This window comes from Malania oleifera, chromosome 5 (genome assembly GCF_029873635.1).
Source record: "Malania oleifera isolate guangnan ecotype guangnan chromosome 5, ASM2987363v1, whole genome shotgun sequence".
Taxonomy (NCBI): domain Eukaryota; kingdom Viridiplantae; phylum Streptophyta; class Magnoliopsida; order Santalales; family Ximeniaceae; genus Malania; species Malania oleifera.
The window spans coordinates 96,166,526-96,185,488 of NC_080421.1; positions in this window are offsets into that span (position 1 = coordinate 96,166,526).

Sequence of the window (18,963 nt, forward strand, 5' to 3'; positions counted from 1 at the left end):
ATAAATGAAAGCAGTAAAGTAAAAGCAGTAAATATAGAACATGTAAAAATTGATCCTTTGTATTGGAGTCATCTGTCACTAACACATGTCCCTACAATGGATGATCACCTAATCTAACAAAGAATGGAAAAATCAATCCTTGGTATTCGAGTCTTCTCTAAAAAACGACTGTCCCTGCAGCGGAATGATTAACTAGTCTACAAGTTGGCTCTCAATGGTGTTCTAAGTCAGTCACAAACCTAAAATCGGCCAAAGAGGAACCTAGAGCACATTTTTGAAGCTATTATTTATATTCATTAGGGTTTACAAGGTTTGAAATTCAAATAAGGAAACTTTGCAGCAAATATCACACAGAAGATTGTCACTGTCGACCAAGTTGCACCCATGCTTCCCTTGATCACACCGTGGTTGAGACTCATGAGAAATTAGGAATTTGGATCTTCAGTGTCTTCGACTAAGTCACACTTTAAGGACTTTCTGGTTGAGTTGATTGTCGAGACTTGTAGGATCTTGATCTTTAGGAAATCTCAGGAACTCGACATAGTTGCCCCTCAAAGTCTTTTGGTTGACCACTTGGTTGATGCCCTTGGTATTTGTTAGCTCAGGAGACTTCAACATCTTGCCTTAGTCGCTCTTGAGGGTCAGATGGTCGAACACTTAGTCGAGCTTTGCAGCATTTTTATCTTAGTATGAACCTTTGAATCTGCAGGGGATGACTAGGTTGCCCTTTGGGTTGCTAGTTGCACCACTTGGTCGAGCAAAGACTTTTTTTCCTCTAATGATCCGAGGATTTGGAAGCTTGGTTTAACATCTAACTTTGAGCTTTGTGTATTCCAAATACTCCTTTAGCCTCTCATATGCCTAATTCCTTGGTTTGAACCTGTATTTCCTGAAACACAAACAAACCTTGCAAAACTCTGAACAATGTTAACAAAGGGTTACATACAACACAAATGACGATAAAAAAAGTTAAATGGTGGCCTAAAATAGTTTATTTTAGGAACAAATCACTGACCGTATTCAGTTTGGACCTCGTGTTCCCAAATTGGACACCCGGGTGCAAAATCATGAACTAAGGTTACTATGTTTTTATTCTAACTTCAATTCTAAGTGAGGAAAAAGCTCCTATAGAGGAGTTTTTTGGCATGGTCAGATCCAACACATCCAATTCAACGTGATGGACATGTCGGGACTTACCCAACTCAGTTTAGACCTCGTATGCCTGAATTGGACACTTGGGGGGTTAAATTCAAATGAATGTACTAAGTTTGCCTCTAAGTGCATAAACTTCAATTAGCATGGAATTTTTAGGAACCATTAACTCCAGCACATTGAGCTCAATATCACGTACATGTCGGAACTGACCACACTTCATTTGGACCTTATATTCCTGACTTGGACACCTGAGTGCTTAAAATGAACTAAGTTTACTAAGTTTGTTTGTATTCTAACTTTACTTATAAGTGGAGGAAAAACTCCTGGGGAGGAGTTTTTAGGCACCATCAACTCTGGCACATCCAATTCGCTATGATGGACTTGTCGAAGCTAACCCAACTCAGTTTGGACCTCGTATGCCCATTTTGGACTTCTTTTGTAGGTCATACCGTTCAAACATGGGAACCGATAGCTCATTTTATGTTGGTTTAGTTATCGTTGGTCATTTTACTTACTAGTATCGTGATGGTAGTTGGTTTGTGGCAAAAACAAGTGTATTTTACATTTTTGGAACCTTGAATTCCATTTTTGATTTGTTTTGTAGGTCATATGGTTCAAATTTGGGAACCGTTGCCTCAATTGATGCAGGTTTAGTTCCCATGGGTCTTTTTTCTTATGAGTATGGTGGTGGTAGTTGGTTTGTGTAAAAAATAGGCATATTTCACATGTGGGCACCTTGAAGCCCATCTTTTATTTGTTTTGTAGGCCATACATTTGAAACCTAGGAATGGTCAGCTAAGTTGACACAAATTTAGTTCCCACGGCTCATTTTACTTACGAGCATGGAGGTGGTAATCGGTTTGTGACAAAAACATGCATATTCCATGTTTTGGGCACCTTGAATCCCGAGTTTCACTTTTTTTGTATTTTATGTATGGTACAAGCAAGGGAACCGTTGGCTCTTTTGATGCAGGACTACTTTCCACAAGTCATTTTACTTACGAGCACCACGTGTAGTTGGTTTATGACAGGAACAAACATATTCCACATTTTGGGCACCGTGAACCCCTGTTTGGACTTGTTTTGTAGGTAATACTATTCAAACTTAGGAACCATCGGCTTATTTGATGTTGGTTTAGTTCCCGCAGGTAAGTTTACTTAAAATTATGGGGGCAGTAGTTGGTTTGTGACAAAAACAAGTGTCTTTTATGTTTTGGTTTCCTTAAACCCCATTTTGACTTGTTTTGTAGGTCATACAATACAAAAATGGGAATCGGTGGCAAATTGATGCAAGTTTAATTCCTATGGGTCGAGAGAGCTTTTGAAGAGTATGATAATTAAAGACTTTGAATGCTTGATCATAAGCAATTGTGGTAAAAATCCTTTGGTTTTCCATTTATTTACAAAGTTCTAAAAGTAATTTCGTGTTGCCCAAGTTTACTTGTTGTATTTCCTAAGTTTATACAAAGTTTGGAGCCCAAGCAAATATTTTTGGAAATTTTCCCATACTGTTTTAATTTAAAAATTACAAAGGCCAGTTGCTTGACAAAAAGATTTCAGTTGCCTCTCACTTTATAAATCAACGTATTTCAAAAGTTAGTGCTTTGTCAAACACCTGAGAGTGTTCAGTCAATCGCCTGACTTAACCTCAAAAGCCTGTCAGTCACCTGATATCAATCTGTAAGGCGTCTGTCATGGTTCAATTTGCATTTCCTAAAAGCATATAAACTGTCAGTTGCCTAATAAAGCTTAGTTAGGCACCTTAGAGTACAATTTCACTGTTTCTAAGATTTTGTTTCTGAAAACTCTTTTAGCTTTTAGTCTTGGAATCTTTGACTTGAAACTTGAAAAATATATTTTCCAAGGTTGTAAAAATGGGTCTCTAAGTCTATAATCATTCCTAAAGAGCTTCAAAGCATCCATATTGACTTTAAATGAAGTACTTACAAAAGATTTTATTAAGACTTAAACATTCTAAGTGTGAAGTCTTCATCTATGTTTTCTTTTGAGTCCATCTTGACTTTAAGCTTTAACATTCTTTAAGCTTTCATAAGATTTGTATCTCTTTAATCTTTTGAGCTTTCTTTTGATCACTTGTTTGGAATGTAGGCTTTAAATATCACTTGCATTTTCTTGATTTTGAACTCTAATGCTTGATTCCTAAAGCATCATCACTTTAACCAAAACACGTTAAATTCCCTTGATTTTTTATCATCAAAATAAGATTCGTAAGCCTTGTTAGGAAAACAATCTCCACCTTTTTTATGATGACAAATAAGGAGCAAAAGTGAGTGAACCTTGATAAGGCTCTCCCTTACAATAAGCACGCTTTTAACAATGTTTAAAAAAAAAACAATTCATTCATATGATCAAATAGTTCCAGATTCAATTTTAGATTCCATGTAAGTTAATCTATATATCAATCAAGTATTAGTGCATCATAGTTCATATCATCATATTATCATACCATTATTAGCAATATCTCATATTCTACATTGCTTAAACTTTCTCATCTTTGCATTTTACATCCTCAATTTTGTTCTCATTAATTTAGCCCTCATTTTTACTTAAACTTTCTCCCCCTTTTGACATCAATCAAAAAGAGAAAAGTAACACAACAAAGGCAAATGTACCACACAAAATATATTCATATTCATCTAGAGGTGTACATAGTATCAAAAACATATGGAGATACAACCCAAAGTAGAAAATTGAAATTCAAAGAAAATACAAATAGATAACTGGGTTACATAAAACAAAAAAAACAAAAAAAACAAAAAAAACAAAGATATCAAGCATCATTAGTTGCATCATCATCCTCAGTATTTTCATCATCTTCGTCATCTTCCTCAGATTCTTCATCAAATGCATCGTCATTGGGAGGTGCAGAGTTGATGTCCATAGTATCTCTAGTGTGTCAGGAACTAGGCAGATGTTGTTCAATACGTCCAATTCTCCAATCAAGTGAGGAATAGTTGATCTGTAGTGATGCAACGTTTACTTGAAGAGAGTTGAGTATAGTCCTCATGCCACTACTAAAGGTAGAGAATTTATGATGAAAATGGAGGAACCATGAAGGGCTATCTTCTGCCTGAGGAGCAAAGTGCTGCTCTGGATGCTGAACAGGTGGTTAGGGAGCAAAAGTTGGATAGCGTTGTTTTCCTCCTTTGGAAAACCACCCTTGTTCAAGTCTTTCATATCCCATCATCTTAAGGGTAGTGGTAGAAAAGATGACATAGTGAGTTAACAAACAGGGAGGATGGTGTGGTGAGATGAAAGTGCGCAAATATCAAATTCAGAATCCCACCATATGGAAAAACAATACGACGAGCTTCTTCCATCTTAATCATCCACTTAAGAATGAGGATTAGCATATCCAACTTCTTCCCTTTAAGAAGACACCACATTACAAAACAATTCATAAATGTAACATGGTCATGTGATTCAGCTCATGGTAAAATATTATAGGTGACCAGTTTTTGAAGGACTAGAGCTTGGAGGTTTAGTTGTTTGTAGAGGGGGGGATTATCAAAATAAACATGTTCTTCTTTCATAACCAACAGCAGAAATGCTTCTGGAGTGAGGTCTTGAGCCATTTTCCATGTTTTCTCGGTTTGAAAACTTTCAAAATCTCCTTGCTTGATATGGAAAATTTTGGCTAAGGATTGTGGGGTGAGTGTAATTGAATTCCCCATCACCCCGGTGGATAGTCACAAATCTTGTATGACCAAATTGGCATAAAATATTTTTATCAAAGTTGGATAATATCCAGTGGCTTGATACTTGATAAACTTCTTCCATCTTAATCTTTTAAACATAGGCAATATTTCAGGAAAATCAGTTTCAAGGAAGGATGTATCAAGAACTTTACCGAATATAGGATCCGTGGAACGAAGATGATTCCTATATAGTTGCTTCGCATGTGGAGAGGTTAGTCATTTTTCAACTTCATCACTTTCCATAAGCTTGGAGGATGGAGCTTTGTTCCAAGCTGTCTTCGTACATGGCACGATGGTTTGGTGGAAACCTTAGGTATGAGATAGGAGTATGTGATTCAAGGGAGAAATAAAGGAGTTTGAGAAGTGAGAGGCTGGTAAGTGAAGGAAAGGGAGTTTTGGACGAGTGAAGAAATAGAGTCAAGCGGCGGAGGGTTTCAAAAATGAGGGTTTTTCATATGTAAGTGCATACCCCGCCGTGTGTCAGTTGCCTAACAATCGAGGAGTCAGGTGCCTGATGAATTTTAATTCGTTAGGCAGTGGCGAGTCAGTGACTCACTCGAAAAATGAGCAGTTCGAAAGCTATCCCAAGTATAGGAGTTCTGTCGTGTAATATAAAGCCCAAGGGCTAGATCGTCTCCTCACGGAATGCGTTTAATCTCAGATTTTACATTCTTTCAATCAAAATTAAATTGCACTGAACTCGGTTCAAATTCGGGTTTTCAAGATGGTTCAATTTCACTTTTGATGAATTAAATGACACGTAATTTAAAACTCTAAACTAACAGTCACTAAATAAAAGAAAACAAGAATAGAAACCCTACGTCTACTTAAAGAAACATTGGGACACGCGTTAATAAAAACTGGAAACCTAAAACATGGAACTAAAACATGCAAGAATGGAAACTCTAATCTACCTAAGGAAACATCGAAACACGCACTAATTAAAAATGGTAACATTAATCATGGAATTAAAGCACATAATGGAAACTCAATCACACACACACACATTAAAAATCGAAACTTTAACAAAAATCAAGAACTCGAACCAAAATAAAAAAACACAAACAAAAATTTAAACAATAAAAATGCAAACTTTGATAAATCTAACCCTAATTAAGCTGAGCTTCAAAAAGAACCAAAAATTAAAAACATTCGCAATTCAAAATTTCAAATAACCCAAAGAAAATTAATGCTTAACAATTATCCGACTAACACAATATTCAAATTCAAAACTTTAAATAATCTTCAAAAGATAACATTTAACACTTGTTCAACTAACCAAAAATTATATAAAAAGAAAGAAAAGATGAGAGAAAGAGAAAAAGAAAAGCCATGAAAGCTTTAGACCGTGGCAGCAGGGTGCTGTGCTATGGACTGTGCAGTAGCTCGTGGAAGCTCACGGGTGGTTTGTTGATTCACGTACAGCAGAGAGGCTGGAGGTTGGGCAAGAGAAAGCAAAGAAATTGGAGAGAAGAGAAGAGGGAGAGCAGGGAAGAATAAGAGAGAAGAGACAAAGAGCAAAGCAGAATTGAAAAGAACAAATAAAACAAACTAAAGAAGAAGAAGAAAAAGAAGAAGAAGGAGAAGAGGAGAATGGGGAGCCATGGGGGCTGCCTATGCAGGAAGAGAAAGAGAAGGGTTAAATAGGATAAGGGGGGAAAGCCCTAGACCCAAATAGGAAACCCGAATTGCTATATTTTTTCATTTTTTTCATCCTCTGTTCATCGCAAATCGGACTCTTTTGGAGCTTGTATCTTATAAAACTCAAAACATGAAAGTTGTAGATGATCGTTTCCTCTTTCTCCAGAAATTTGAATCGTCTCAATTGGAGCTCGGACGGAAAAGTTATGTATAAAATACGAACAGGTGTTGGTTTTGATTCCCGGGAATTTTCCTGCGACAAAAAATTACCAAAACTTCATAAATAGTATAATAAAGTTCAAGAATGATGATTTTGGCATTTTATTAAAATATTGGACAATTTTAGACATTTAATTAAAAATATAAACCATAAAGCCCGAGTTAAGCGTTCAATTACGCAGTTTCGGCGCATAATCAGTCAGTCGTCTGACCTTCAAATTTCCTATTTTCTTCTTTAAACTACTTCTTTAATATGTAACAGTCATAGTTCACGTCTAATAGAGATAAATCGATCCCTTGAAGGTGGTTTTGTAAAGTTGTGTGCCCATTGATCATTTTTATTCAAAAATTCAAGAATTATATCTTCTTTTTGTACATGATATTCTAAGAAATGATGACAAATATTTGAATGCTTGGTTCTTGAGTGTGAAATTGGATTTTTGGAAATATTTATAGCACTTGTATTATAACACTTAATAGGCATAGCTGAGTATTCTAAGTTAAAGTCTTTTAATTGTTACTTCATATAAAGTGTTTGAGCACAACAGCTACCTACTCAACTTCAGCAGTAGATAAGGTTACGGAATTTTGTTTCATGGAACACGAAAAAACAAGAGATTGTCCTAAAAACTGACAAGTTCCACTTGTGCTTTTTCTATCAAGTTTACATCCTGCATAATCTGCATCGGAATAACTAATCATCTCAAATCTAGTGTCCTTTGGATATCATAAACCTAAGTCAATGGTGCCTATTAAATATCTTAAGATTCTTTTTACTTCTATTTGGTGAGATTCCTTAGGGGCTGATTGAAACCGGGTGCACATGCATACACTAAACATTATATATGGTCTACTAGCTGTCAAGTATAGTTGGCTACCTATCATACCTCGATTGTATTTCATGTCAACTGATTTTCCTTTTTCATCCTTATCAAGGCTTATGGAAGTGCTCATTGGTGTTCCTATAGGCTTGCTACCTTCCATGTCAAACTTCTTAAGCATGTTCTTTATATATTTTGATTGATTTATAAATTTACCATTTTTAGCTTGCCCAATTTGTAATCCTAGGAAGTAATTTAACTCCCCCATCATACTCTTTTCAAACTCATTTTGCATACATTTTGCAATTTGCAAATTCCTTACATAAATTATCGTTTGTAGCACTAAATATGATATCATCAATATAAATTTGTATGAGAAGTATATCTTTATTCTTAGATTTAAAACAAAGTGATGTCAGCCTTTCCTCTTGAAAAATCATTTTCTAGTAGGAATCCACTCAACCTCTCATACCAAGCTCTAGGAGCTTGTTTTAACCCATATAATGCTTTTGTTAATTTTAATACATGATCAAGGTTATTTATATCCTATAAACTAGGAGCTTGTGCTACATAGAATTCTTCATTTATAAATCAATTTAAAAATGCACTTTTTATATCAATTTCATAAAGTTTAAATTCTTTGTGAAATGCATAGGCTAATAACATTCTTATGGCTTCAATTCTTGCTACGGGAGCAAAAGTCTCATTGTAGTCTATTCCTTCTTCTTAATTATATCCTTCAGCTACGAGTCTTGCATTATTTCTTACTACAATACCATTTTCATCCTTTTTATTCCTAAATACCCATATGGTTCTAATTATTGAATGATCACCGGGTCTAGGAACTAATTTCCATACTCTGTTTCTTTCAAATTGATTTAATTCTTCTTGCATTGCTATTATCCATGAATCATCACTGTACGCTTCTTCAATGTTCTTAGGTTCTTCTTGAGATAGAAATGCATAATGATTACATAGGTTTTTCAATGAAGATCTAGTTGATACTCCTCGTGATGGTTCTCCTATGATTTCATCTACTAGATGATTTCTTACAAATTTCCATTCTTTAGGTAATTTAGAATTTTTAGTAGAATCATTATTTGGAGTTTCTTCATTTTTCTCTTCTTTCACCTCCATGATTTCTAAGTCATCTAGTTTTTGTGTAGCATTAGTTTTAACTTCTTCAATATCAATTGCTTGTGTAAATGGATTTACTTCATCAAAGGTTACATGAATTGACTCTATAATTGTGAGTGTTCTTTTATAGATTCTAAATGCTTTGCTATTCAATGCGTACCCTAAAAAGATTTCTTCATCAGATTTTGCATAAAATTTCCTTTATCTTTTAGTACAAATCACTTGCATCCAAATACATAAAAGTAAGCTATGTTATGCCTTCTTCCTTTACATAGTTCATAGGGAGCTTTATTTAAGGTTGATCTTATGGAAACTCTATTCATTACATAACATGCGGTATTAACTACTTTAGCCCAAGAGTACTTAGGTAATTTGTGTTCATTTAACATGGTCCTAGCCCTTTCTTGAAGGGATCTATTCTTTCTTTCAACAACTCCATTTTGTTGTGGAGTTCTAGGTGCTAAAAAATTGTGTTTTATTCCATGTTCACCGCAAAATTTATCAACATATTTATTATTGAATTCTCTTCCTTGATCACCCCTAATATTTAGAACACCATATCCTTTTTTCATTTTGAAGTCCTTTACACAAGTTTATCAACATATTGCAAGCTTCATCTTTGGAGGCTAAGAAGAGTACCTAGGTAAACTTGGAGTAGTCATCAACAATGATGAAAGCATATTGCTTTCCTCCTAGACTTTGTGTTCTAGTAGGGCCAAATAAATCTAAGTGGATAAGCTCTAAGGGCCTACTAGTGGAAATATGTTTCTTCTTCTTAAAGCTAGACTTAGTTTGCTTTCCTAGTTGAAAAGCATCGCATATTTTATCCTTTACAAACTTAGTGCTTGGTAGTCCTCTAACTAAGTTCTTTTTAACTAATTTTGATAGTAAATCCATACTAGCATGTCCTAGTCTTCTATGTCATAGCCAACTTGCTTCATTCATGGCTGCTAAGCATGTGATATCTTGAGATTTTAGATCCTCAAAATTTATGCAATACATGTTATAAATTCTTTTAACGGCGAATAGAACATTTTGTTTTTCTATATTTTTAATAGTGCATTTATCTTGTTTGAAAATTATGTCAAATCCTTTATCACTTAATTGGCTTATACTGAAGAGATTATGTTTTAATCCATCTACCAATAAAACATGATCAATGGTCAAAGAAGGTTCTTTACCTATTTTTCCTATTCCAATAATTTTACCTATAGCATTATCGCCAAATGTGATGTATCCACCATTTTTTTGCATTAGTGTGGTAAATTTGAATTTATCTCTGGTCATGCGCCTTGAACACCTGCTGTCCAAGTACCATTTGTCTTTTGATGGGGTTGTCCTAAAGAAAAAAAATGAGAAGGGTTCACTGTGTTCTTATTAAGTACCCAAACCTTTTTAGGTCTTTTTATTTCAAATTTATTTTCTTTGACTTTCCATACTTTCTTGACTTTAATATTTTTTCTTTTAAATGGCAATTCAAATTTGACATGTCCCTTTTTCTTATACAAGAAGCACGTAGTGTGTTCATAGATAATTGTGGAAGATGTGCTTGCATAATACTTTGATTCCTTTACAGAGTATCCCATATATAAATATTTTTTCTTTTTGTTCTCAATTCCATTATATCCAATTCCTTCTTTGTCTAATGACATTGTTTGGGTTCCAATCAACTTTTCAAAGTTTTCTTTTCCTTTTGTAAAATTGTAGATGATTTTATCCTTATCCTCAATTTTACTTTTAAGGTCTTTTATTTCTAACTCTTTCTTGCTTTCACCATTTACTTGAAGTTTTACCAAGTCTTGAGACATCTTGTTGATTTTCTTCATAAGTTCATCCATGTATGATTCCTTTTCTTTTTCAACTGATTTTGAAGTTTCTAGTTGATTTTTGAGTGTTTCATTTTGTTCTCTTAAAGCTGTTTTTCTTTTTGTTACTTTTATAAACCTATTATGTAATGCAAACAATTCAACCTGAATTTCTTTATATGATGGCATACTTTCACATGAGTCACTACGTAATTCATCACTTGATTCTTTGGATGAGCTAGAATAGTAATTTACCTCAGCATTTTTTTTGCCATGAAGCAGATGTTCGCTACTTCTTGTTCACTTGATTCGTTCTCTGATTCACTTGAGCTTGTGTCATCCCATGTAGTAGCTTCCATAGCCCTCTTCTCCTTCTTTTTGTTTTTCTCGTGCTGTGGACAAGCAGGTTTAATATGTCCAACCTTTTTACAATTGTAACATGTAGGAGGTTCATTTTTAGTTTTCTTTTTTCTTGTTGCTCCTTTTTTAGATTTTGCACTTCTAAAATTTTTAGAAAATTTCTTATTTTTCTTCAAAACTTTTCTGACTCTCCTTGTGAGCAAAACTATTTCATCATCATCTAATTCCTTATCATCTTATTCTTCACTAGAACTTTCTTTTGCAACTTTAAGGACTATTGATTTCTTTTGTTTGTTATTTTCAGAATCCCTTTCATTCATAGTCATCTCATAGGTGAGAAGCGATTCAATTAATTCATCTAGGGAGATATTTTTGAGATTTCTTCCTTCCGTAATTGTTGTGGATTTAGGTTCCCAAATTTGTGGAAGTCCTCTAAGGATTTTTCGGATCATCTCATATGTAGAAGAGTTTTTCCCTAAGACATTGAGGGAGTTTATTATATGGGTGAACCTAGTGTGCATATTAGTGATAGTTTCATCAGGGTTCATCTTAAAAGCTTTATATTCGCTAGTGAGCATATCAATTCTATTATCTCTCACATCAACCATTCCTTCATGGGTTACTTCTAATTTATCCCATATTTCTTTGGCTGATTATATGACATGATCCTATTAAATTCATTTATATACATGGCACAATATAATGCATTTATGGCACTTGAATTAACTTGTAACATCTTATGATCATTGTCGGTCATCTTTTTTTCTTCTTGAGGTATTTCTTTACCATCTACGATTTTAGTGGGGATAAGGTCATCATGTGTGACAACTTTTCATGCTTTCCAATCCATAGTTTGTAAATAAATTTTCATTGTTTGTTACCAAAAGGTGTAGTTTACACCACAAAAGATAGGAGGTCTAGTTGAGGATTGACCCTCGGCAAAGGGAGATACGCCTAGGTGTGCCATAGAGATCTTTATATAGCTTCTAATTTAAGATTTTCTATAACCCCTCTCTGATATCAATTGTAAAGTAAGGTGTACTCCCAAGAGGGGGGTGAATTGAGATTTAAAAATTTCTTTTAAACTCCTTTTATAAATTCTTTCTCAACTAATTTTTGAATTCAACAAACACACATGTATGGTTTGATTTTCAATCACAAATTCACCCAAGAAACAATTTAAACCAAAAACCAGTAGAATAATTCAATCAATCAAGATAATGCTACATAATGTGAATTGCTATAACAATTTTAGCAAGTTTCCAAGATTCGATCTTTTGATGTTGAACTATAGCTAATGAATGATCTGTTTAATAAACGTACGCCTTTAAAAGGTTTTTGCAAGATTCAATTAACGTACTCCCCTTTTGAGGTTTCCGCAATTCCCAATCACAAAATTATTTCTAACAATTTAAATAAACATCCTCGCAGCATATATGTGCTAAATTTAAAGAAAATAGGGAAGAGAGTGGAACCGGGATTTTTACGAGGTTCGACTATACCTGCCTACGTCCTCGCTTTAGGAATCCAATCCAAGGATTGCACTATACCACTCCTTCAACCAGGCAGAGCAAACTGTTTACAAAGTCCTTTAAATAGGATAGAGTCCTCCTCTCCAAGCGATACCCCGTGCTTGGTAATCCAATGATTCAACAACCTGAACAGTAAAAAGCATCAAAAAACAAAAACAAATTCTTGTGTAGAAAGACACTCTCACAATAGAGCCGATTAGTACAAGTTAGAGCAATAACATACTTCAAATTACATATCAATAAAAATGAATTTGAAGCTCAAGAAATTTATCACCTAGTTCTTCTTTAGATTGAAGGAAATTCAGTAAGAGCACAAGAACCGAGTGGTTGTATCAGTAAAAAATCACTATTACTTCAGCAAGGATGTGTGAGCAAGAGAGCTTTTGAAGAGTATGAGAATTAGAGACTTTGAATGCTTGATTGTAAGTAATTGATGTAAAAATCCTTTGGTTTTCCTTGTATTTATAGAGTTATAAAAGTAATTTCGTGTTGCTTAAGTTTACTTGGAGTATTTCCCAAGTTTATACAAAGTTTGGAGCCCAAGCAAACATTTTTGGAAAGTTTCCCATGCTGTTTTAATTTAAAAATTATGAAGGTCACTTGAAAAAAAATGTCAGTCGCATGTCACTTTAAAAATCAGCGTATCTCAAAAGTCAGTGCTCTGTCAAACATCTAAGAGTGTTCAATCGGTCATCTGAGTCAACCTTAGAAACTAGTCAGTCACCTAATATGGATCTGTGAGGCGCCTGTCGCGGTTCTGTTTCAATCTCTTAAAGACATATAAACTGTTAGTTGCCTGATAAAGCTCAGTTAGGCGCCTGAGAGTGCAATTTCACTATTTTTAAGATTTTGTTTCTAAAAACTCTTTTAGCTTTTAGTCTTGGAGTCTTTGACTTGAAATTTGAAAAATAAATTTTCCAAGGTTGTAAAAATGGGTCTTTATGTCCATAATCATTCCTAAAGAGCTTCAAAACATCCATATTGACTTTAAATGAAGTACTTACACAAGACTTTCTTAATACTTAAACATTCTAAGTGTGAAGTCTTCATGTATGTCTTCCTTTGAGTCCATTTTGACTTTCAGCTTCAACATTCTTTAAGCTTTCATAAGATTTGCCTTTCTTTGATCTTTTAAGCTTTCTTTTGATCACTTGTTTGGATTGTAGGCTTTCAATATCACTTATGATCTCTTGATTTTAAACTCTAATGCTCGATTACTGAAATATCATCACTTTACCAAAACATGTTATCATCAAAATAAGATTCGTAAGCCTTGTTAGGCCAACACCTTGCATTGCTCTCAAAAGTAATTGGTTTGTAACATGAACAAGCATATTCCATTTTTGAATGAAAAATTCAAAGTGAACATCAAACAAAACATTTCTTAAGAGTCCTACATCTGAAAGGTATAATATAATAGAATTAAAATTTACAAGCAAATATATAAAATAGTATCAACGATCGTCTTACAATCACCTAGGGTTTGAATTTGGTTTAATAAGGGGAGGAGCCACTGGCATCATCTGGATGAGATTGGCACATCACTTGTTCCATCCGTGCTTTCCAAGTCATCACTAGTTCCATCTATGCTTCAAAATCGGACGCCCTCTCTTTTAGCTGCTAGTTCTCCATTTCCATCACCTACATCAGGGGAACCATCTTTTCCCTTTGAGACTCGGCCACTCGATTCACTCGGTCAAACTCATCATGAGATGTCACACTTGAAGAAGATCACAATGTCAGGGTGATGTATCCACTCCTAAGACAATTCTACCAGCCCCCTATGCATTTCTTAAGCACCCGAGTGTAGTTCTCGTCATCTGTCATTGGCTGACTCCCCTCTGGAACCAATGTTGTTGTTAGCTCAACAATCCTTGCTTATTTTCAGTCATGACAATAGTAGAAAATGAATAAATTAGAACACAACTTTGACGTTTTGAATAAAATAATGAACTAAGTACTATATTTGACTTATGTGTTTGTGTCGAGCACTCTGGCACCACTTCCCAGATGGCCTCTGATGTGCTCTCTGATAAAGATTCAACCTCGGCTCCAGCTCGTCAATGAGGGGATTAGGCTACATTATCATATAAAATGTCATTAATATGAATGTAAACAAATGTAAACATAAATAATAGTTTTCATGTAATGCCCATATAGTTTTATAGCAATTACACCTTTCGATGGCATACGAATAATTTCAACCCACCACAATGCGTTGAATCAAGCATGCTGTGGTTCACAAAATTTTTCTCACAAATAGCAAAAAAAAATAGATGCAATGAGTTTTCATTAACCACATCAATATGAATAAAGTAGTTGTTATAATACGAATACATCACCTGATAGGTAGGATCGCAAAAATGACAACACACCACCACCTAATCCTTCAGGGAGATCCTATCACATAAGTGTGCTTCAACCTGATCTCCCATATTCCTAAAAATGAGAGCGCATTTTGGTGTGATAGGTCTTAAATTTGTTTCAGAGCTACATGTCCACCGCCTTTTTTACATGGCCTGCAGTGAGAATGTCCATATCAAACTCCTCTTGCATATGAAATACAATTAGAATGTTAGACAATTATTTGGCTAGTAGATTAAAAGTTTTAAAACATAGTTTGGGATTACTTACCAAGATGTGTCTATAAAGAATCATGCACTAAGCCTCAGTCACCTATGGTTGTGTAGCCTAAAGGGATGTCGATCCGGATCCGTTGCCCGGTCCTCTTTAGGTGCCTTCTGGGAGATGTGTTCTTCACAACACCACGGGCCTTGTTGCCTGTATCGTAGAGGTCAATGCTGAAAGAAGAGTTAAAAAATAATACAATGATCATACACGTGTTCAAATATGAATATATTATTCAAAATCAAATACTCATAACCTTACCAACGCTGCTCATTATTGTGGGCAACTCACCCTGGGTCTGATCCCCAATTGATGGATCCATGTCGGGCCGAAGTCTTGAGGGCTGAGACGGTGCCACATCAGGACCAACATCCTTTGTCGGTCTTGAGGATGTCAGATCATCCTCGGGGGATGATGTTGTGGAGAGCCTAGATTGAACTAGGCAATAACGACCTTCTGGTGCCATGTCTGCAAAATAATACACAAGTAAATATAAGAAGATTGGATATTTGATGGATGCATAGTAAATATGTAACAACCCAAAAATTCATATCATTTTTTTTTACATATATATATACATATATATATAAGTTGTAAAACTATGTTATTCTAATACCCTTGATAAAATATACTATAACAACCCAAACCCAAAGTTGCACCGAGGAATTCCTGTTCATAAGATTAGACACCTATGCAGCGGAAAACATAAAATCATATAACCATAATTATAATACCCGGATTCAGTATTTTCCCTAACATATATATACATTTCTCCAATATTCTCAACTAGATCGTCTAGTAACTATACAAAAATACATCTCCCAGCATACACTTATCCCATCGACAGGGCAGTACAAGATCTCCCCTATCTCCGAGCTTGATTTGCTTGCCTAACTGGTTCACCTGAAATGTTTGAGACAACTCTCAATGAGATGAAATATGCTATTACCAGTGTGTGGCAACTGAGTTTACATGAACAATATAATTTTAATCAACTGAAACTGAGATAACATGAAACATAATATATAATAAAACCCACACCTATGTAGCTTAAAATTCAACTATTACTGAACTTTCCATATAAACATACTTTTAGTATCTATAGGTATATTTGTTGTCTTCTGTAAATCTATATATATACATAATTGTTAAAACTTCCCTTGATGGTTAACTATAAGTCATGATTTAACCCCTCATAACAGGGTTGTGCGGCCCATAGACGGGACTTAACACTGGTTGGCCTACAAGGATAAGTCAACTAAAATCTCCCTGGTCAGATTGGCAGCCTGGACTACCTGGGAGTCTACAATACCTCCCTAGGCACAATCAACTGCTGCTAAAATCCACACACTATATTAGATATGTGGTTGCACTCTGAACTAAAATAGCTACGGTACTGTGCTCTGATATCTGATCTGATTCCTTAGGCTTTGATACTATATATAATACTATTATATATATATATATATATATATATATATATATATATATTACTATTTTACCACGATTCTTTTTCAACTGTAATAACTGAAAAAGCTAATCTTAATGACTGTAGTATCTGATTTGAATAAACTGTAATATCTTAATATCATAGTATTCTGTAAATTATGATTCCTTGAAAATAGTGTAAATTCTATATTGAACAAATATTTACTCATGCCACATAATGAAATAAATAAAACTCATATACTGTAACTTGTATATTTTTTATAATAAAGATAATTTATAATCTGTAGAATTTTCCTGAAAACACATAATTTCATATCATAAAACATCCAAAATTCATATCCCAAAATACTTATATTTTACTAATAAAAATTCCTAAAATTACTAGCAAAGCATATTTCCCTTACGTAGCCAACTAAACTCGTTTATCGATGCCTAACTCACGCCCACAACGTTCATAATTCCAAACCTTGAAATTATGCACATATATCTTCTAAACAATAAACCGAATATCCAGAATAATTATCATACTCACATTTTTTAAGCTATAAAATATTTGTTATTTTACTTGGGTTCCTGATAAATTACCCACTAGGGTCTTTAGCTTGCCTGCGGTATACGTACCAAACCCTCTATTTTACAAATTTCTAATTCCTCATTTCAATTCCCAGAATAACATTCTCACACACAATCTTAAACCTATACCTTTAATAAATTAAATAAACTAACCAGAAACACCCAAATAATACCCTTACCTCAGTTTTGGGTTGGTGCTCCAGAACCCCAAACTCAAATTCCACTCTGCCTAAATTGTAGAGAATCTTGCCAGGAACCTCGTGGTTGTTCCTCGTTGTCTATTTGGGCTTAAAACGTAGTAGAATTTTAGAGAAAAGGGGAAAAGGATTCATGCGTTTTAAAAGAGAAAGAGAGATAAAGAAAGAAGTAAATTTTGTAAATTAAAATGAGCTTGCAGGATTTTATACTTTCAACACTACTAGAGAAAACCTTCGCCAATTTTCTATACTTCTCAGAAAACCATCGCCGATTTTCTATTTAACTGAACCAGAAATTACCATTTACACTTTACCCAGCCGAGGTAATTTACCAAAACCGTCGCGTGGTTTTCTCTTGCCTTAGCCAAAAATCCATTTTTCCTTATTTTCTTTAATTATTATATTTTTGGATCGCTACATTCTCCCTTCCTTATAAAATTTTGTCCTCGAGATTTGCTATCTGTGCTATCCTCTGAGAAAAATTTACTACTTATTTTATTAATTACCCTCACTTATGGCAAAGGAATACCGTGGTTACAATTACTGTTCTGGGAGTTTACAAGTATATACATAAAAGAAAATTCTCCCAAAACCCATAAACACTATCTATACTATATCCTAAAATACAACTCATTCATACATTATCCTGCTCTGTATATAATAAAACAAAACTATATTTACTTTACCTGCATTATTACTATTCCTTTTCTGTCTATTACTAGTCCCCACTGAACAGATGTAGGTATTTTTATCGTATCTCCTCCTCTAGTTCCCACGAGGCTTCCTCCACTGTATAATTCTTCCATAGGACTTTTACTAGTGAAATTTTCTTGGTGCACAACTCCTATTCTTTCCTATCTAAAATCTACACACATGTTTCCTCATACTCTAAAGTATTTCTAAGATCTATCTCTTTGTAACTAATCATGTGGGAGGGATCTAATACATATTTTCTCAGCATGGAAACATGAAATAAGTCATGAATACTAGATAAAGCTAGTGGTAAAGTGAGTCTATAAGTGACTAGACCCACTCTCTCGAGTATCTCAAATGGGCCAATAAACCTAGGGCTCAGCTTACCCTTCATTCCAAACCTTATAGCTCCTCTTAGAAGTGCTACTCTCAAAAATACCTGATCTCCCACATCAAATTCTAACTTCCGGCAGCAAGTATTTGCGTAGCTTTTCTATCGACATCTGAGCTGCACTAATTCTATCTTTGATAAGTTGGACTTTATCATAGGCTTGCTGCACCAAATTTGGTCTCAAAACTCACCTCTTACCCATTTCATCTCAAGATATTGGAGAATGACACCTATACCATATAATGCCTCATATGGTGTCATCCTAGTGCTAACCTAGTAATTGTTATTATTCGCAAACTCTACTAGTGGCATATACTGCGTTCAACTGTCCCCAAAATCCAGTACACATGCTCGCAGCATATCCTCAAGTATCTGGATCATCCCCTCTGTCTGCCCATCAGTCTGAGGATGAAAAGTTGTGTTGAATGATAACTAAGAGCCCAAAGCTTCCTGCAAACTCCTTCAAAATCATGATGTGAAACGTGGGTCTCAGTATGAAACTATAAATACTGGCACTCCATGGGGTCGAACTATTTCTGAATATATAACTCTGCCAGTATGTTCATAGAGTAGTTGATCTTAATAAGGAGAAAATGAGCGATCTTCGTCAATCGATCAATGACCACCCAAATAGCATTCTGTC